Here is a 22,927-nt window from a genome sequence, read left to right on the forward strand (position 1 = left end):
AGCTAAACAAATGTAATCACTTTCTAAAGGTAAGTTGATCTTTAGAAAATAATTATAGCAGGATGTTGAGTGGAATTCTTTCTGTTATCTGAGAATTATAGCTAAGGTCCATTGCTGAAAATGAAATTCATTAACTAGCCTGCATTCTAAAGAGATGTGCAAGAACTCAAAGAGTCAGGACCAAATGCCACACAGAGTTTACTGAGTAAGACAAAGCCGGCCCTACTACCACCAAACACCAACCCATCAACTGCTCCCCAGAGTTTCTTTGAAGGTCTTGTGAGGAATGCAGAATTCACAGTGAGAAAGATGCCCTTTCCCCTCTGGCAAGAAAGGTAGAGAGGAACTCTGCCCTACATGAAGCTAAGTGCAAAAGGGCACCAATGTATCAATCATGAAGAATAAGGATGCTTACAGGATGGAGAGACTAGCACTTCATCTCCCAGAATCTCTGCATAAGCAAGAGACTTGCTGATTAGCCTAAATAAGCAGACCTAATGATGACTAATAGGGTGACCAGAATGGGGGTCTAAAAAGCTGTAGTTGTTTTTGTTTTAAGTTGATCTGGTAACCTGGATGTATAGCCATGGTTAACAGTGATTCCTGGGAGAACCCCAGGAATACTACCAGGATGATAAATATCTGTTGGACAATTATTATTTTATGTGTATACCTTAGTTGCTATGTAACAAGTCTGATTTAAAGAGAATGATATTAAAGCTATTATTAATTTTCAAAGTATACAGTAGTCTCTCTTAAAAAAATTCTCTAACAAAGGTTACCACATCTGACCAGAGAATCATGGTAGTATTTTCAAACATTCCTGGTAATATCCATTTTTCAATAAACAAATAAATTGTTCTTCTATTTATGGCAATGACATCGTTTAGAAGCTGGGTTTGACCAGCAAGTATGTATGTTTGTCTACAAAGTCTCCAGCAATCTGTGATCATTCAGGAACATTTGTTCTCTTTGAACCAGGAACCACAAATATAAATTCCTCTTTCCTTCCAATGCTTCCTCATACCAAGAACCCCCAAGTGAGTCCAAGTAATTGCATGCTTATTTCTTTCATTTAATCTTTAATTTCCCAGTATTAATATATTAATAATGTTGATTTTATTGTAATGACCCCAAGATGCCAATCAAATTTGCTATGGTTTCTGGTCTCAAAGCCAGAACAGAGATGACCAGAAGGAGGTCATATCTTCATTCACTCATCTATTTAAAAGATTGTATAAAATCTCTATCTATGCAATATTGTTATTTGTAAGAAATATATATTTGGTCTTTGTCCACGGTTCCTGGCTCACAATTTCTAAAACCCTTGGAATTTCCTGAGCAATAAGAACAATGAGAACTTTTTTTCTTAGAATATTTGGTCTCTGGTCTTAAGTTCTTGAAATAGCTTCAGAGTCATAAAGATGAAGTGGGTGTCTTGTTATTCATAACAAGACCTTTTCCATCATAACCAGGTTTATATTAATGAGGTAACTTTAGGAAAGCATCTAAGGATGGGTGTTGGTTGCCAGGGAAACAAAACATGAACAGAAGGGTGAGACTGAGAGTGCCTGATTTCCAGGTAGGAGAGAGGGGCTGGAGGTTGAATCAATCACCAATGGGCAATGATTTAATCAATTATGCCTATGTAATAAAACCTCCATAAAACCCCAAAGGGACATGGTTTGGAGAGCTTCCAGGTTGGTGAACACATGGAGATTCAGAGAGAATGGCACACCCAGAGGGAGCATGGAAACTCTGCATCCCACCCCCCCCACGTCCTTTTCCCTTATGCATATCTTCAATCTTGCTGTTCCTGAGTTACACCCTTTTATGATAAACCAGTAATCCAATAAGAAAATGTTCCTTTGAGTTCTGTGAGCCACTCTATCAAATTAATTGAACTCAAGGAGGTCACGGGAATCTCTGATTTACAGCCAGTAGGTCAGAAGTACAGGTAACAACCTGGACTTTCAAATGGCATCTGATGTGGGTGGCAGTCTTGTAGGACTGACACATTAACTTCTGGGTTCAAGCTTGGTTCTTCAGACAATATAAACATTAATCAGACAGAGATATGCTCTCAATGAGCTTACAATATGAATAGTCATGATAAATATGTCCAAAATTATGATTCAGGACAGAAATGGTAAAAGAGATTCAGAGAAAATTTTTGGTACTTCGATGGAAGGAAAGATCATTTATGGCTGGCTGGGTTCAGTCATTCAAAAAAGGTTAGCTTCTAAGTGATTTGTCATCCCTATAGTTAAGTTAAAATACGGTCAATTTCAGACCATGTTGTCTGAGCTTATTTTTAATAAGAATTGAATATAACTTTTTCTATAAGTAAATTTATTGAAAACATACAGGAAACTTAAAAAAAAATTCTGAACCACATCCAAGACCCTACTGAATCATATTAGCAATAATAAAATTATTATCTTCATGATACTAGACGTAAGCAATGCAAACAGTCTTTTAGTTCATGATTCAAGGTGAGTCAGCTATATCTTACAAGAATCAAACCCAAAACTTGAATACTTACTTTACAAGAATCTAGAGAAACTGTGTTTCACTTTCTCATGTTCTCTAAAACTGCAGACATTTACCTTTTAATTGCTTTTTATATTCTTCATGCAAATTTTGAAACTACTGTATCACTTTTAATATTTTATCACCAGAATCAACGTAATATAGTGATAGTTCTCATAAATGTGACTTACTTACATTTGTTAATTTGACATTTTAAACTATCTATGAAATATTTAATATAAATACCTCCATGTTTTCAGGTAATGGGAAACCAAATATAGAAGACTTATGACATTCAATTATTTCTCCATCTCAGAAAGATTTTAATAGATATATAAAATATTTTTACATTAAAATGTGTCTGGAACTCTGATATATTAAAATCATCTAAAATCGATTTTAAATATCTGGTTATTTAATTATATATCTCAAAAAGTAACTCTCAAATATTTTTAACATGCCACCTTGGAATATTTTCCTATCCCATAGATTATTAATAATAACACTTAAATTATTGGTTCTTTTTGTTATTACCAATACATATGATATATCCAATGGAACTCATAATTTAAAAATTTTAAATATAATCTGCAAGGCTCTGGAAAGAAGGCACCAAGTAGCCATTCAAGAGAAAGGTATAGATACAGATCACTGTGTACCATACATAATTGAGTTTTATATAAATCTGTGAAATGGGTGTTACATAAACTTAGTTTTCCTGAAACTCACTCCATAATGACCATAGTCTGGTGATTATCTTACTGTTTTGAAACTGTAGCTGATGGCCAAAGCTACATTCCCTCAGAGAATCCAGAACAAAACCTTTAGAAAAACATTTGGCAATATTGCTATGTTAAACTAGATACCATGTTGTTTTGCCTTTATCTATAAATCCTCCACAGATAATTGCCTGGCAAATCAAATCAACCAAGTCTGGAGTCAGACAATCCTATTTTCAAATTATGTATCCCCTATTTACCGTCTTCATGGTTTTGAGAAATTTTATCTACTTCTCATAGTCTCATTGTTTAAATCTCCAAAATGGAAAAAGAACTACTATCCCTACTATCGTGGAATGGCATTTGTGATGATTAAATGATTAATGTAGATTTTTTTTTTTTTTTTTTTTTTTTTTTTTGCGGTACGCAGGCCTCTCACTGTTGTGGCCTCTCCCCTTGCGGAGCACAGGCTCCGGACGCGCAGGCTCAACGGCCATGGCTCATGGGCCCAGCCACTCCGCGGCATGTGGGATCTTCCCGGACTAGGGCACGAACCCGTGTCTCCTGCATTGGCAGGCGGACTCTCAACCACTGCGCCACCAGGGAAGACCCTAACGTAGATTTTTAATAGTCTTACAGTACATGTAAGGAGGATGGTGATCATTCAATAGAAAGACACAGAAAATATCATTGTTTCAGATCCCCATTTCTGGATGCTTTACAAAGAGGGTAGATAAATTTTCATTCTCAGTGGCAGTGTATGTAAATGTCCATTTTGTTGTCCTTGCATAATCACTGGGTTACTTCATTTTTTAAGCATTTGTTAATTTGGTGATTGAAAACTTACTTTACTATAATTTTACCTTTATTCTCTTTGAAAATCAGTGCTTACATATTTTTTCAAAGTTTATTTGATATTTGCATTTTTTGTAAATCGTCTCTTCACATACTTGGTACATTTACTAATTAGGATTCTTTTTGTATTTATTTACTAAATGTGTTCATAATTTGTTTGTCATTATTTTATAACTCGACCAAAAATTTTTTAACCAAATGAATAAATGAATGAATGGCTGAGAGGAATTTTTAGTATCACAAATAGAACAAATATATCCTTAGAACTTATTTAGTTTTTACATAACTTTAACTTTAATTTTGGAAAAATGGAGATAGAAAATTTATGTAAGTAATTTTAAAAGGAAGACTGGGGCTTCCCTGGTGGCGCAGTGGTTGAGAGTCCGCCTGCCGATGCAGGGGACCGGGAGGTTCGTGCCCCGGTCGGGGAGGATCCCACATGCCACGGAGCGGCTGGGCCCGTGAGCCATGGCCGCTGATCCTGCGCATCTGGAGCCTGTGCTCCGCAACGGGAGAGGCCACAACAGTGAGAGGCCCGCGTACCGCAAAAAAAAAAAAAAAAAAAAAAAAAAAAGGAAGACTGATTTGCATTTTAGTTAGAAATTAAATACACTGGCATATCGTCTTTAATTAATTATATAATCTCTGTAACATGGAAGGCTTGAAATTTGCATCATCTTTTTCACAGGTCACTTTTGTCTCATAAATTTAACAACCCTAAAAATTGTTCATTAAAAACAAGATTTGACTAATCTTGAGATTCTCAATATCAAGTCTTTCAATACAGAGATTCAGTTAAACAAGTCACTCACTATTATTCATTGACTTGGCGAGGGATTTTGGATAATTCATTGCATTTACCTGTGCTTCAATTTAATAACGGGTTTAAAAATGACTTTATATTCCATGAATAGGGTATACTCCAATTAAAACAACAGGATATTAAAATTCTAATTTCAAAATAAAGATATTAGTGTAAAATTACTAGTGTTGTTAGAATATTTTTCCTTTTATAATTACTTAATCAGAACATTCTCTTCAAATTGTGATTATCTAAGAAGTATCTGTTACCATTAATTTCTGATGTATGCAAATTTGGAAGTGCTATAAAAAGTTACAAGGTCAGAGTGTACTGAAACAAGATAAATCACAACTGCTGACAAATATGTCTGGAGTTGGTGTAAATTAATAGAAAAATACAATGTAATTCACAGTAATTCATTTTGTATATTACTGTTCTGGTAAATATTACTTTAATTAAGAATCAGTTATAATGTTCTCTTTTGGGTGCGCTTTCCAAAATTTAAGTAATTATTCAACAAGCTTCACTTGGGAGAAACAAAACAGCAGAAGGAGCACAGAGGAAAACAGGACCACTGACCAGGAAACCTGATTAAAGTAGTTGACCCTTGAACAATGCAGGTTTGAACTGCTCAGGTCGATTTATACGCGGGTATTTTTCAATAGCAAATACTACAGTGCTACAGCGTCCATGGTTGGTTGAATGCAAGGACGCAAAGGAACCACGGATATGGAGGGCTGACTATAAATTATATTCAGATTAATTCTCTGAGTTGTTTAAGAGTCAACTATAACTGTAAATCTCTGACTTTTCTATCAATATCCAGATACCAGCATCTCCTATATGTACCTCGCTTTGCTACATGTAATTCTCTTCATTTCCATGCAGTATTCTGAAGCGGTTACTCCCTCTTATCAACGCTAATTATATGTGCTGCTAACTTGTTAACTGAGATAATATTCCTACAACAAAATGCTGAGCAAAGGACAAATTCTTTTTACCATGAAGCTGTTACTGGAACAATATAGACATAGAAAACCTTGATTTCCAAAGTTACACTGGTGCTATTATGAAGGAATGCTCATCCTTATACTCTAGTGTTAGTAAACATGTGTGCTCACAATGTCTTTCCCACCATGGTAGGTACAAGAGAAACGGGACTTCATAAAAGGAACATAACAAAAGTTCTCTTCAGGAATTCACTCACAAAAGATCTATTTAAGATACACCCTTAAGTCAGGATAAAACAATGGCATTATTTAAATTATTATTAAATACACTGGAATTAGTATTTCCACAGTAGCAAAGCATATGAAATAAAGACACCCAATGCTTGGCAATATAAAAATATCAAGAAACAAACATGTCAAGACTTGAATTGAAAGATGGGAAAATGTAGTCATAACAGGAAGGATTTCAGCAGTTTTTGGCATACAAACATCCTGTGTATCAGTACTTATTTTGGTCTGAAAACTTAAAAAAAAGAAGAAAGTTTTCTTAATCATTGTCAGGGCACAAGCATTCTTAGTTTATGAAACCACAGTTTATGAATCATGTAGCAGGGAAGTAGTCGTCCATGATTTTAATACTCAACAATTTGGCACATTTCCTCTTCTGTAGGACTCCTTTTCATTGTATCATGTGCTAATTGTTCATATTTTTCCAGCACAGCTAATAACTAGTCCATTTGTAAAACCAAAGGTGTGTGTTCATTATTTAGGCATATTTTTTCCTTATCTTTCCAGCTGGAGCTGATCCATAATATAATGGAACAAAGTTGCATAAAATGAACCTGGCTCTCTTCCCACTGATTGGTCTTTGCTAGATTGAACTATCTTAGGTCCATTGCAAATGTGAGAGTACTGGAAGTATCAAGGGGAGCTTTGCCTGTTATATGTAGGTCTTGCATATCTATTTCTTACTGTTGGAAAAATCACTGAAAAATTATTTTCATTACATTGGCAAATATAGTCTTCCCTTCTCCTACTTACACAGAATTATAACTATTCAATCAGATTAATGCCCTTCTACCTATAGCCACAGTATACATAAACTCTATTCTTCTAGAACAAGAGAGTGTTTTACAAATTGTAAGTAGGTAATTAATCTATTTTAATGTGAACTGCTAGAATCTTAACAGTGCAGTTCTTCTACAGCTCACTACCACCATCAGCATATACATCTATAGCTTCCAGCAGCAGAGATGACTGTAAACTGGCTATTCCAAAAATAATGAGAGGAATAAAAGGTACAACAGGAGCAGAACCTACACTTATCTTTTGATGAGTTTTTCTACTTACTAAATCAGGACAAGCCAGGCTCTGCCTTCGGAGAAAAGACAGTTCATAGGCATTGCAAATTCCATGCTTGAGGATTTACAAATAGATTTTCTTTTTCAATCAGATCTAATTTAGTCTAGTAAAACTGTGCATTCTCTAGTTTTGTGTCCTAGCATTTATCTTCGCCCAGATAACCCCTGGGAAATATGTGCCTATATTTAACTTGAAGATGAAAGAAAATATGAAATTTAGTGGTAGACATTGTTGGAAACTATATCAACACTAAAAGTATTTAAGGTTTTTTTTTTTTTTTCTTATCTGCCTGTCTACTTCTACCAAAAAATCATCTGCAGATCTTCAGAAAATACACACAAAAACATGTGCAATCCCCACACATGTGTCTGAGACTCATACCATTTTGAATTTAGGGCAAAACTATGTTGCACAAATTCCTCATATATTCTTAGTGACTGAACTCCTTGGTTTTTCTAAAAGTTTTCACAAAAGTTAAATTAATCCTGTGACTGAAGGAACATTTAAAGGCCTAAATCAGGAGATCGGGGAAGATGGCAGAAGAGTAAGACACGGAGATCACCTTCCTGCCCACAGATACATCAGAAATACATCTACCCGTGGAACAACTCCTAAAGAACACCTACTGAATGCAGGCAGAAGACCTCAGACCTCCCAAAAGGCAAGAAAGTCCCCACGTACCTGGGTAGGGCAAAAGAAAAAAAGAATAAACAGAGACAAAAGGATAGGGACGGGACCTGCACCAGTGGGAGGGAGCTGTGAAGGAGGAAAGGTTTCCACACACTAGGAAGCCCCTCCACTGGCGGAGACTGTGGGTGGCAGAGGCGGAAAGCTTCGGAGCCACGGAGGAGAGCACAGCAACAGGGGTGCGGAGGGCAAAGCGCAGATATTCCCACACAGAGGATCGGTGCCGACAGGCACTCGCCAGCAGATAGGCTTGTCTGCTCACCCGCCAGGGCGGGCAGGTCTGGGAGCTGAGGCTCGGGCTTCCGTCGGAGCTCAGGGAGAGGACTGGGGTTGGCGGCGTGAACACAGCCTGCAGGGAGTTAGTGCACCACCTCTAGCAGGAGAGAGTCTGGGGAAAAGTCTGGACCTGCTGAAGAGGCGAGAGACTTTTTCTTCCCTCTTTGTTTCCTGGTGCGCGAGGAGAGGGGATTAAGAGCGCTGCTTAAAGGAGCTCCAGAGACGGGCGTGAGCCGTGGCTAACAGCGTGGACTCGAGAGACGGGCATGAGATGCTAAGGCTGCTGCTGCCGCCACCAAGAAGCCTGTGTGCGAGCACAGGTCACTATCCACACACCCCTTCCGGGGAGCCTGTGCAGCCCTGCCACTGCCAAGGACCCAGGATCCAGGGACAAGTTCCCCAGGAGAACGCACGGCGTGCCTCAGGCTGGTGCAACGTCACACTGGCCTCTGCCACCGCAGGCTCACCCTGATGTCTACTGAGAAAATGAGAAGACAGAAAAACACACAGCAGATGAAGGAGCAAGATAAAAACCCACCAGACCTAACAAATGAAGAGGAAATAGGCAGTCTACCTGAAAAAGAATTCAGAATAATGATAGTAAAGATGATCCAAAATCTTGGAAATAGAACAGACAAAATGCAAGAAACAGTTAACAAGGACCTAGAAGAACTAAAGATGAAACAAGCAACGATGAACAACACAATAAATGAAATTAAAAATACTCTAGATGGGATCAATAGCAGAATAACTGAGGCAGAAGAACAGATAAGTGACCTGGAAGAAAGAATAGTGGAAATAACTACTGCAGAGCAAAATAAAGAAAAAATAATGAAAAGAACTGAGGACAGTCTCAGAGACCACTGGGACAACATTAAATGCACCAACATTCGAATAATAGGGGTTACAGAAGAAGAGAGAAAGAAAGGGACTGAGAAAATATTTGAAGAGATTATACTTGAAAACTTCCCTAATATGGGAAAGGAAATAGTTAATCAAGTCCAGGAAGCACAGAGAGTCCCATACAGGATAAATCCAAGGAGAAACATGCCAAGACACATATTAATCAAACTGTCAAAAATTAAATACAAAGAAAACATATTAAAAGCAGCAAGGGAAAAACAACAAATAACACACAAGGGAATCCCCATAAGGTTAACAGCTGATCTTTCAGCAGAGACTCTGCAAGCCAGAAGGGAGTGGCAGGACATATTTAAAGTGATGAAGGACAAAAACCTGCAACCAAGATTACTCTACACAGCAAGGATCTCATTCAGATATGATGGAGAAATTAAAACCTTTACAGACAAGCAAAAGCTGAGAGAGTTGAGCACCACCAAACCAGCATTAAAACAACTGCTAAAGGAACTTCTCTAGGCAAGAAGCACAAAAGAAGGAAAAGACCTACAATAACGAACCCAAAACAATTAAGAAAATGGGAATAGGAACATACATATTGTAAATTACCTTAAATGTAAATGGATTAAATGCTCCCACCAAAAGACACAGATTGGCTGAAAGGATACAAAAACAAGACCAATATATATGCTGTTTACAAGAGACCCACTCCAGACCTAGAGACACATACAGACTGAAAATAAGGGGACGGAAAATGATATTCCATGCAAATGGAAACCAAAAGAAAGCTGGAATAGCAATTCTCATATCAGACAAAATAGACTTTAAAATAGACTATTAGAAGAGACAAACAAGGACACTACATAATGATCAAGGGATCGATCCAAGAAGAAGATATAACAATTGCAAAAATTTATGTACCGAACATAGGAGCATCTCAATACATAAGGCAAATACTAACAGCCATAAAAGGGGAAATCGACAGTAACACATTCATAGTAGGGGACTTTAACACCCCACTTTCTCCAATGGACAGATCATCCAAAATGAAAATAAACAAGGAAACACAAGCTTTAAATTATACATTAAACAAGACGGACTTAATTGATATTTATAGGACATTCCATCCAAAAACAACAGAATACACATTTTTCTCAAGTGCTCATGGAACATTCTCCACGATAGATCATATCTTGGGTCACAAATCAAGCCTTGGTAAATTTAAGAAAATTAAAATTGTATCAAGTATCTTTTCTGACCACAACGTTATGAGACTAGATATCAATTACAGGAAAAGTTCTGTAAAAAATACAAACACATGGAGGCTAAACAATACATTACTTAATAATGAAGTGATCACTGAAGAAATCAAAGAGGAAATCAAAAAATACCTAGAAACAAATGACAATGGAGACATGATGACCCAAAACCTATGGGATGCAGCAAAAGCAGTTCTAAGAGGGAAGTTTATAGCAATAAAATCCTACCTTAAGAAACAGGATACATCTTGAATAAACAACCTAACCTTGCACCTAAAGCAATTAGAGAAAGAAGAACAAAAAAACCCCAAAGTTAGCAGAAGGAAAGAAATATAAAAATCAGATCAGAAATAAATGAAAAAGAAATGAAGGAAACGATAGCAAAGATCAATAAAACTAAAAGCTGGATCTTTGAGAAGATAAACAAAATTGATAAACCATTAGCCAGACTCATCAAGAAAAAAAGGGAGAAAACTCAAATCAATAGAATTAGAAAGGAAAAAGGAGAAGTAACAAATGAAACTGCAGAAATAGAAAAGATCATGAGAGATTACTACACGCAACTATATGCCAATAAAATGGACAACCTGGAAGAAATGGACAAATTCTTAGAAAAGCACAACCTTCTGAGACCGAACCAGGGAGAAATAGAAAATATAAACAGACCAATCACAAGCACTGAAATTGAAACTGTGATTAAAAGTCTTCCATCAAACAAAAGCCCAGAACCAGATGGCTTCACAGGCGAATTCTATCAAACTTTTAGAGAAGAGCTAACACCTACCCTTCTCAAACTCTTCCAAAATATAGCAGAGGGAGGAACATTCTCAAACTCATTCTACGAGGCCACCATCACCTTGATACCAAAACCATATAAGGATGTCACAAAGAAAGAAAACTACAGGCCAATATCACTGATGAACATAGATGCAAAAACCTTCACAAAATACTAGCAAACAGAATCAAACAGCACATTAAAAGGATCATACACCATGATCAAGTGGGGTTTATTCCAAGAATGCAAGGATTCTTCAATAAACGCTAATCAATCAACGTGATACACCATATTAACAAATTGAAGGAGAAAAACCATATGATCATCTCAATAGATGCAGAGAAAGCTTTCAACAAAATTCAACACCCATTTATGATAAAAACCCTGCAGAAAGTAGGCATAGAAGGAAATTTCCTCAACATAATAAAGCCATATATGACAAATCCACAGCCAACATCATCCTCAATGGTGAAAAACTGAAACCATTTCCACTAAGATCAGGAACAAGACAAGGTTGCCCACTCTCACCACTCTTATTCAACATAGTTTTGGAAATTTTAGCCACAGCAATCAGAGAAGAAAAGGAAATAAAAGGAATCCAAGTCAGAAAAGAAGAAGTAAAGCTTTCACTGTTTGCAGATGACATGATACTATACATAGAGAATCGTAAAGATGCTACCAGAAAACTACTAGAGCTAATCAATGAATTTGGTAAAGTAGCAGGATACAAAATTAATGCACAGAAATCTCTGGCATTCCTGTACACTAATGATGAAAAATCTGAAAGTGAAATCAAGAAAACACTCCCATTTACCATTGCAACAAAAAGAATAGACTATCTAGGAATAAACCTACCTAGGGAGACAAAAGAACTGTATGCAGAAAATTATAAGACACTGATGAAAGAAATTAAAGATGATACAAATATATGGAGAAATATACCATGTTCTTGGATTGGAAGAATCAACATTGTGAAAATCACTCTACTACCCAAAGCTATCTACAGATTCAGTGCAATCCCTATCAAACTACCAATGGCATTTTTCACAGAACTAGATCAAAAATTTTCACAATTTGTATGGAAACACAAAAGACCCCAAATAGCCAAAGCAATCCTGAGAAGGAAAAACGGAGCTGGAGGAATCAGGCTCCCTGACTTCAGACTATACTACAAAGCTACATTAATCAAGACAGTATGGTACTCGCACAAAAACAGAAAGACAGATCAATGGAACAGGATAGAAAGCCATGAGATAAACCCACGCACATATGGTCATCTCATCTTTGATAAAGGAGGCAGGAATGTACAGTGGAGAAAGGAAAGCCTTTTAAATAAGTGGTGCTGGGAAAACTGGACAGGTACATGTAAAAGTATGAGATTGGATCACTCCCTAACACCATACGCAAAAATGAGCTCAAAATGGATTAAAGACCTAAATGTAAGGTCAGAAACTATCAAACTCTTAGAGGAAAACATAGTCAGAACACTCTATGACATAAATCACAGCAAGATCCTTTTTGACCCACCTCCTAGAGAAATGGAAATAAAAACAAAAATAAACAAATGGGACCTAATGAAACTTAAAAGCTTTTGCACAGCAAAGGAAACCATAAACGAGACCAAAAGACAACCGTCACAATGGGAGAAAATATTTGCAAATGAAGCAACTGACAAAGGATTAATCTCCAAAATTTATAAGTTGCTCATGCAGCTCGATAACAACAACAAAAAAAAAATCCCAAAAATGGGCAGAAGACCTAAATAGACATTTCTCCAAAGAAGATATACAGACTGCCAACAAACACATGAAAGAATGCTCAACTTCATTAATCATTAGAGAAATGCAAATCAAAACTACAATGAGATATCACCTCACACCAGTCAGAATGGCCATCATCAAAAAATCTAGAAACAATAAATGCTGGAGAGGGTGTGGAGAAAAGGGAACACTCTTGCACTGCTGGTGGGAATGTGAATTGGTACAGCCACTATGGAGAACAGTATGGAGGTTCCTTAAAAAACTAAATATAGAACTACCATATGACCCAGCAATCCCACTACTGGGCATATACCCTGAGAAAACCATAACTCAAAAAGAGTCATGTACCAAAATGTTCATTGCAGCTCTATTTACAATAGCCCGGAGATGGAAACAACCTAAGTGTTCATCAGCAGATGAATGGATAAAGAAGTTATGGCACATATATACAAGGGAATATTACTCAGCCATAGAAAGAAATGAAATTGAGCTATTTGTAATGAGGTGGATGGACCTAGAGTCTGTCATACAGAGTGAGGTAATCAGAAAGAGTAAGACAAATACCGTATGCTAACACATATATATGGAATTTAAGAAAAAAGTAAAAATGTCATGAAGAACCTAGGGGTAAGACAGGAATAAAGACACAGACCTACTAGAGAATGGACTTGAGGATATGGGGTGCAGGAAGGGTAAGCTGTGACAAAGTGAGAGAGTGGCATGGACATATATACACTACCAAATGTAAAATGGATGGCTAGTGAGAAGCAGCCGCATAGCACAGGGAGGTCGGCTCAGTGCTTTGTGACCACCTAGAGGGGTGGGATAGGGAGGGTGGGAGGGAGGGAGACGCAAGAGGGAAGAGATATCGGAACATATGTATATGTATAACTGATTCACTTTGTTATGAAGCAGAAACTAACACACCATTGTAAACCAATTATACTCCAATGAATATGTAAAAAAAAAAAAAAGGCCTAAATCAGTAACAGAAATTTCTTCCCAACTGAGATTATTTAGTATACATAATATATATGTAATATATATAAGTATATGTATCTATATATAGTATTACAATTGTAACTAGGTGTCTTTGCTACTCTATTGTTGAGGTAAGAAAATTAAGACTAAAAGAGATCAGAACTGGTAGCTGAGAATATATACTAACTTAGACATTTGATCCAGAATATATGAAATAAGACTTCATTAAAAATCAAAATTCAACATCTGCTACCAAGTTTGTGTTATCCGAATACTAGTTCCCATTAAAGGAACCATACCTTCTTGGAGAAATAGCTGATTTCCAGATGAGGGGAGGATATATGAAAGATGAGCCAGGGACATGTGCTGAGAAGGATGGAAGTTGCCAGAGTCAAGCCAGAGGGATTCTACTGGTCAAAGATAGACTAATTTCATCATCAAAAGGAATCATAACTACAACTGATCAAAACACATCAAATATTTAAAACTCCATATATTCAGACGACACTAAGAAACGTTACTAGAACCAATGAAGTGTACTCAAGTTTATTAGAACCAGCTTATTATAATGAAAGTTGGTAAATAAAAGGAAAATATCAAGAATTTATCATGTTTTCCTGCATAATAGAGAATTCTTTATTGAAGATTCCAGCTAAAAATATGAAAGGTGTACTTAGAATTAGAAAATTGCTATTTTGTAATCCTAATAAATAACAGATCTAGGTAATGACCATCAGTGAATTTTTCTAAATTAAATATTGATGGGGAATTTATAATGCAGAAATAAAGATAACAACCCCTGAAACCACTGATGAATTTTAGCATCACTAAAAGTGGGCTTCATGATATAATATCAAAAAATCTGAACTTGAACATGATAGATCCTCTGGATATAACTACCAGGTTACATGTAATAGGTGATAGCAGAATAAGTTACAGACACCATGAGAAATGAGTCAATCAAATCCAAAATGGGTAACATTCTACTGGACAAATGAATCACTTTCTTGGTAAATCAATGACATTTACAAAAAAAGAGCACAGATATCGTCCATTATAATATTAAAAATACATCACAAATAAGTGTAATGTTTGGACATTGTTTGGCTCTTGATTTGAACAGATCAACTCTACAAAGATATTTTAGAGTTAATGATGGGAAACCTGAATAGGAACTGGGTATTAGATACTATTAAGGATTTTGCTAGTATAAATTACCATTGCTAGTATAAATTACCATGGTTGAATTTTGTCCCCCAAAAATGACATGTTAGGGCCCTAATCCCCAATACAGCCGAATGTGAACTTAGTTGGAGAAAGTCTTTACAGAGGCAATCAAGTTAAAATTAGGTCACTAGTGTGGGCCCTAATCCAATACGACTGACTGTCATAAAGGGGAAAATTTGGACACTGAGACTCACACACATAGAATGTGATGTAAAGAGACACAGGGAGAGGATGACCATCTCCAAGCCAGAAGAGATTTCAGACTTCTAGTTTCCAGAACTGTGAGACAATACATTTCTGTTTCCTTAAGTCACCCAGTCTGTGGTTCTCTGTTACAGCAGCCCTAGCAAATTAATACACCATATACATTTTTTTATTAGTTGGAAATACATTGTGAAGTATTTGCACGTGAAATGGCATGATGTGAGATTTCCACTAAAATTATCTAGCAAAACTGTATGTTGAGAGAAGACATGAAATAAGATTAGAAAATTATTCATAATTATTAAAGATGAGTTATGGGTACATAGGGTTAATCATATTATATTGCTTTATTTGGTGTGATTAAAAAGGTCCATAAGAAAGATTTTCTTAGAATAAAATAAAAGTATAAAATCAATGTTTGAGATTAAACATGAACATACAGGTGAAATTAAGGCTGGCTTCCAGAACTACGTTTGGACTTGTGTATAGAACCAAAGTGCAAAACCAAGAAATCTAGCTGGAGAAATGCCATTCATTAGTTTGATGATGATGATTTATACCCAAATTCATGCCTTTTATAGTATTGATAAGCTCACTCTAACAACTCACTTTTTAAAAAGGTTTTTACAAATACTGTGCAAAAATTTTACTATTTTATAAATCCAGTATAAAATATTAAATATCAAAGACACTCTTCTAAATATATGCTATTATATTAAGAACATTCCTGGGTGCTTCAGGGGGAAAAAAACAAAAAACATAAGCCCCTTTTAAAGTACAGAGATTCAAATTCATCCTGCAAAGCGACACTTAGCCGCCTGACATTCCTCCACATTTTAGCATGGGCTACAGTGAGAAGAGGTTGATTGTTTACTCCTTTTTAAATATATGAAATATAAAGCTGTTTTAAAATTTACTGATAATCAATATAGTAGACAGGTGGGTTCTACGTCTAAAATTAGTTTCAGGAAAAACTAATGGGTCAAAGAGAAAAATATGCTTTAGATATCTTTTTTTTTTTTTTTTTTGCGGTATGCGGGCCTCTCACTGTTGTGGCCTCTCCTGCTGTGGAGCACAGGCTCCAGACGCGCAGGCTCAGCGGCCATGGCTCACGGGCCCAGCCGCTCCGCGGCACGTGGGATCTTCCCGGACCGGGGCACGAACCCGTGTCCCCTGCATTGGCAGGCGGATTCTCAACCACTGTGCCACCAGGGAAGCCCTAGATACATTTTTTTAAAGCCACATTTATGCAGCTTAGTAAAAAGCAGCCCTAGTTCAGAAATATGATTAGCAAAATTAATTGTCACCACTCTCCCACTACACTATGCTCTACTATCTCAAACCTATCCAAGATTCTTATACCTTTATTTTGTTCCTCTCTGGCTGCTAATACCAATACACACTTTCCAGAAAATGGCTGAGTGGTGCTGACATTTAATGCCCTATTTACCTTCTTCTTTTTCACTACCTGTGACTCTCTTTTGGAATGTGGTTGGCCTGCATCCAGTTTTTGAATATTTAGTTCTAGGTTTTGTTTCCAAATAAGGGTTTTCATCCTTTAGAGAGCCTAGCACTAAAAAAAAAAAAAAAAAAAAAAAAAAAAAAGATGTTAAAATTTGTAACCCTAATATCTTCATAATAACTTAGTGTACAAGACAACTTTATGATGCTCTTTCATACAGCTGAGTGACATAATATCTAATGATTACTCTATAATAAAATTAATATCAAATATATCTGAGATTAAAAGTTAAGGAAGGCTAAGTATCAAATTACTCTTTAAAAAAATGTAAACAAACTCTTGTAAGACTGGTGTTTTAACTGGCTAATGATTCATTTTTTCACATTTTCATTTTGAAAATTATTTTTTTAATAGTTCCTAAATTACTCTTTGGACATGGAAATTATTTTTGAGTACTGAATTATAGGCTAGGAAACTGCTACTGCTCACTGGTTCTGATAATATTCACAACAAAAATGGGGATATACATATAAATATCTCCAGTGCCTCTCTCCTGTCTCCTCCATCATATTGTATCATATCATATCACATTATATTTCATATCATGTTATAATATGATGAGGTGGAGAGTAAGGATAGCATCTGTTTTCTTCATGGTTTATCTACAGACCTAGAATAATGCCTGTTGTGTCATTAAGCACACAATAAGTGTGTGTTGAATGAATAAACTCATATATAAGTGAATTATCTAGGTTATTATAATCCATATTAGTAAAAAAAAAAAGTGCTAGGAATTTTTGCCAGGAATTTTTGCCATTATTTGCAAAGTGCAGACTAATCCTGCCCTTATCTTCAATTAAACTCCAAATTTCAAATTGCATTGCAGTCTCTTGTGATATTAATACAAAATTAATAAAGGAATATAATTCAAATTCAGAGTCATTTATCCATTGAATAATTCTTAATCCCTGCCAAGACCTTCATTTATTCTATATACTTCCACTATGTGTCTTGTTTACTTATTTTTCATTCTTTTGAACCCAAGTTTAGAAAAACAATAACCACATTACTCATGCACTCAATGAATGAATATTGAGTAGAAATGATACACAAAGCACTCTCTTCTCAGTGAAGTGAGAGAAAATTATTAATAAGTCAAAGGTACTATTATCTTTGAACAAGTAGCTTTCAGGAGAGATAGGCACGTGCATGAATAACTAATAAAATGCAGGTTTCAGTGATAAGAGAGTACAGACAGATGTACCACAATGTTCATTGCAGCACTATTTACAATAGCCAGGACATGGAAACAACCTAAATGTCCAATGACAGATGAATGGCACATATATACAATGGAATATTACTCAGCCATAAAAAGAAACGAAATTGAATTATTTGTAGTGAGGTGGATGGACCTAGAGTCTGTCATACAGAGTGAAGTAAGTCAGAAAGAGAAAAACAAATACCATATGCTAACACATATATATGGAATCTAAAAAAAACCAAAATGGTACTGATGAACGTAGTGGCTGGGCAGGAATAAAGACGTAGACATAGAGAATGGACTTGAGGACACATAACAGGGGGAAGGGGAAAGCTGGGGTGAAGTGAGAGTAGCATCGACATATATACACTACCAAATGTAAAACAGATAGCTAATGGGAAACAGCAGCACAGCACAGGGAGATCAGCTTGGTGCTTTGTGACAACCTAGAGGGGTGGGATAAGAAGGGTGGGAGGGAGGCTCAAGAGGGAGGGGATATGGGAATATATGTATGCATATGGCTGATTCACTTTGTTGTGCAACAGAAACTAACACAGTATTGTGAAGCAATTAGTGAAAAAAAAAAAGGGAGAGTACATACAAAAAACTATTGGAGCTCAGTAGACTGACTACCTTTGGCTGGAGTGATCAACATATTCTCTATGGGGGAAAGTAGTATTTCAACATAAGGTGTTTGGGAAAATGGAGTCTGGATGTCAGAAAAGACATCCAAATAGACTGACTAGGAAGAGCAAAGGCACAGAATGGGAGCTGATGCATAAGATATAGAATAAAGACATATGAAAAATAGAACTGATGAAGGACACAGCTAATTGTCCTCTCAAAAATCTATTTTTCCCTTGGCCACCCATCTAGAAACTATATTTCTTAACCTTGCTTACAGCCAGATGTATCCATGTGACCAACTTCTTGTCTTGGCATACGAATGCAAATCCCTTTTTTCTGCTTTAGATGAAATCGCTTGCCCTGAATTTTCTTTGTTTCTCTCACTTTCCCATTCTCATGGGCTAAATGTTTCTGGCATTTGAATAGGGTTCAAGAACACTTGTGAAGAAAATACTCTAAAATATGGGGCCATGAGAAGAATGGTTGGTCCCTAGATGATTTCCTGGAGCAGAGCCAGTCTAGACGTTTAACATTCAGACTTTATGTTATGTCTTTGAATGCCAGGATGAGTTTAAACTTTTTTCTGTTTTTATGGTCTTTATTAGGTGAAGGAAGAAGAGAAAAGAAGATAGCTAACTTTATTTTTTTCACACTTACCATGGTGCTTTTCCAAGTTATTTCATTATAATTTGATGAGAAGAATTTATTGGAAGTTGTGCATTGAATGGATTGAAGTAAGAATAGATGACAAGATCAAATCAGTTAATATCATATATGAGAATGTAAAAGAGGGAACAGAAAGGTAAATTGTAGAAAATACAGAACTGCAGTTGTAATAGAAGATTATCTAGCTGTGATATTAGCCTAGGAGACAATGGAGATCCTTTCCCGTTGCGGAGTGCAGGCTCCGGACGCGCAGGCTCAGCGGCTATGGCTCACGGGCCTAGCCGCTCCAAAGCATGTGGGATCTTCCCGGACCTGGGCACGAACCCGCGTCCCCTGCAATGGCAGGCGGACTCTCAACCACTGCGCCACCAAGGAAGCCCTAAATGAGGGAATTATGAATACAGTTTATGAAAAAATATATATTCAATGATGAGTTAAAAATTTAGAAGAAGAACTAACAAGAAAGCAGGACTGAAACTTCAGTTTAGAAACCATTTGCTCAAAGATAAGTTGAGAAAATAAGCTCAGTATAACACCAAATGTAAAGAGTGTACAAAACAGGCCAGATCTGAAAAGGGAAGAGGACAGGATTTCACAGATCCATATTTGATCCTAAATAAGACAGAGCTGATAAACCTTTCATTTTAAGTTCCTTTCAAGTAGATATAACATGTTAGCTATAGATTATCAGACAGAAGAAGAAAGGTTTTGAACAGTGATTTCAACTTTTCCCTAGTGATAAAGGTAATGTATTATTCTCTTAATGTTTTTCTTTATACCTAAAGGATTCTTTCCAGATAATACTCGCATTTTCAGAACTGTCTAAATAATTCATACAAAATTTTTCTTGCTCCCGAGATTATGTCAGTAACTGAATAAAATTAAATTTTGGCTTAAGATCTCTAAGTTTATCGCCTAGGTTGCTCTTTACTCCACTCCAATAGAGAATCTGAGAACTGAAGCAGTGACTGAAACAGTGATTGCAAGTCCAGTGCAGCCCAACTCATCCCCATGCTTGAATCTCTCCACACTTCTCTTGACAAGTCCTACGTCTATCTAAATATCACCACATACTTCCTGACATCAGTGAAAGAGAATCCAAGTTTTCAATGGCTCTATTTGTTCAGAAGTCTTCCTGATATAGTAGTATAATCATTTCAACCCTCTATAGAAGACTTCCAATATAAAGATAATTCCTTTTCAACATGACTACAATTCAAATATTCAAAAACTGTTATGTCTCTTGTAAGTCTTCTTTCCAAACTAACCACTTCCAGTTCCATAAGTCATCTCTGATATAGCTGTTTGCACTACCTTTACCATACTGATCATTTACCATTCTGGGAATTCATATGCCCATATTCTGCAGATATCTAGAAGGGATCACAAAATTAAAGAGAATTTGATCAGTGCAGAATAGTCAGGAACTGCAGTCTTATCTATAATGATAAAACCATTATGCTAAAACTAGTTCAATGTTTTGCTATCTTCAAAACTTATTATGGGCCCTTCTTGTACAACTGTAAGTAATAGCAACACAACAAAGTTAGTCATTTAAAATTATCATGTCTTTAAAAAATATGCTATTAGTCTGTATGTGTGCAGCTAAATTTTTATTTAAGTAAAAGATTTTATATTAATTCTTATTCAATTGCACCTTGAATGATTCATTCTATTCTTCTAACCTGCTGAGAAAATAAGTACATCCCAATCCTATACCCAGGTTATTCATCACTGCTTTGTGTTTGGGTTTTATCATTATGCTATGCATCTCCCTTTCAAAGTAATACACAAAAATTTTTAAAAGGACAAAATTGAAAACTGAACCCAGTAGAATGCCACTAGAGGCCTCCTTCTAGGGTGATGTATTGATACATTCATTAATAAGATTTCATGTATAGTCATACAACCCATTTATGAGATTAACCTAATGTATTTTATCATCTAGACATTATTTCTCCAAATTAGTCAAAATTATTTAAAAAGTCATTTTTTAATGTAACCTGTCTAAATATAAATAATATATCATATGTACTATTATTGAAAAAAGGACTTCATCTTTTCTGGTCTAGTTAGAACAGAAATACAAAGAAACAGACAAAACAATGACAACAACATAAGAAACTGAGGTCCTGTTGCATTTCTTATTCCTAGTGCCTATATGCTGCTCCAGGTGTTGAATTTCTTTGTAAGTACTATTAATCATCCAATTAATAAGTCATAGTAATCAATGCTGGTATCTAACGTAAGTATTATTATTGTTAGACTATACTTTTTGTTCTTTTTAAATATAAATACATTGTAAGCATTTGCAATGGTTTACTAATGCCCCTAAAAATACCTGAGTAATGTAGAGTTAACTAGTACCAACCAAGTGTTTTCTAATTTGTCAATTGCCTCAATTCTCTTCCCACCAGTAATTTTTCACATTTTTTTTATTATGCATGAGAAATAGAATTTTCTAAAAAAGGATGATATTGATCTTCCCCATATTTCCATTCATTGTTGGTATAAAAACTAAGTCTCTAAGCAAGAGTGAGGCAAGGAAGTTTATTTTGTTGTTGTTTCATTGTTTGTTTTGGGTGGTTATTTATATATGGATTTGAGATCTGGTGTTTGGTTTAGAGACTGTGACTTGCACAATATAGTTGGGAATAAGACAAACGCACACATATACAAGCAATAGTCTGGGCAAAATGTGACACAGCTTCCTACAAGCCTACAGGGGAGGAGTTGAGATGGTTGCAGATATATATAGGTTTCTATGAGAAAAGTTGAGTTACTGAGGGCTAGACAAAAAAAATGAGAAAGTAAAAAAGTAGTTGCCATTTGTACAGGAGGGCTGAGAAAAATAGAAATGTCTAGATGAGACAGAATTTAGTCGACATTGAATAACTGGGTAGACTGTCATACATAAAAGACAGAATGTTAGAAGAGACTTTGCTGGGATGGGGTGGGGTGGGGCTGGGTGTGAATATACACAGTAAAACCCTTGGAATATTTATTCTGGAACTAAAAAGAACGAGTTAAAGATATCAGTTTCGGAATTATAAATACAGTGGTGATCCACAAGAGTGAATCAGCTCATTCAAGGAGAGTAGTGTGAAAGCACAGGAGAGGGAAGTTCAGGGAGCCCCTTTATGTCAAGAGTGGGCGAGGCAATAAATTATGGGAGAGAGGTACACAGAGAGAGAGAGACAGAGAGGAAGAGCTCCCCTTGTTTAACTTGTTGCTCTAAATAAGACCCCCCCGAAAGTCCTTTTTGTTAGCAATTTTATAAACCTCATCTTAGTTTTGGTCTTCAGCCTTCCTGATATTAGCTTGAGATTTCTGTGCCATTTCATTTATTTTCACTTTCTAATTCAATGTCTCTTTTAAAAATATGACATAATCAGCACAGCCTCAAATAACCATGTTTCCTTAAGTTATTCCTCCTCCCCCTTTTCTTTGTGAGATAAAAGACTGATGTCACCAAGGAATGTAAGGACAAATGGGAAGCCTTCCAATGACTTCCCCTTGGTACTGCAGTAAAATCTAAACTCCTTGTGGTTGTCCCATAAGTCCTTACAGGAGCTGGCTCGTGCCTCTCTGGCTTCGTCACATTTAACCTTCCATCAAATATGCCTTCTTTCTGTCCTGGCATCCTCCAATATACTCCTGC

At 36.2% G+C, this 22,927-nt stretch overlaps 1 protein-coding gene across 1 annotated transcript in view; it reads right to left on the bottom strand.

Moving 5' to 3' along the window:
* MDGA2 (MAM domain containing glycosylphosphatidylinositol anchor 2) overlaps positions 1–22,927 on the bottom strand; it is an 848,836-nt gene that overhangs the window by 673,008 nt on the left and 152,901 nt on the right. The window lies entirely within an intron of this gene.

Source organism: Aethalodelphis obliquidens, unplaced genomic scaffold (genome assembly GCF_003676395.1).
Source record: "Aethalodelphis obliquidens isolate GAN/ISIS:26980383/991018 unplaced genomic scaffold, ASM367639v1 scaffold10, whole genome shotgun sequence".
NCBI classification, from domain to species: Eukaryota; Metazoa; Chordata; class Mammalia; order Artiodactyla; family Delphinidae; genus Aethalodelphis; species Aethalodelphis obliquidens.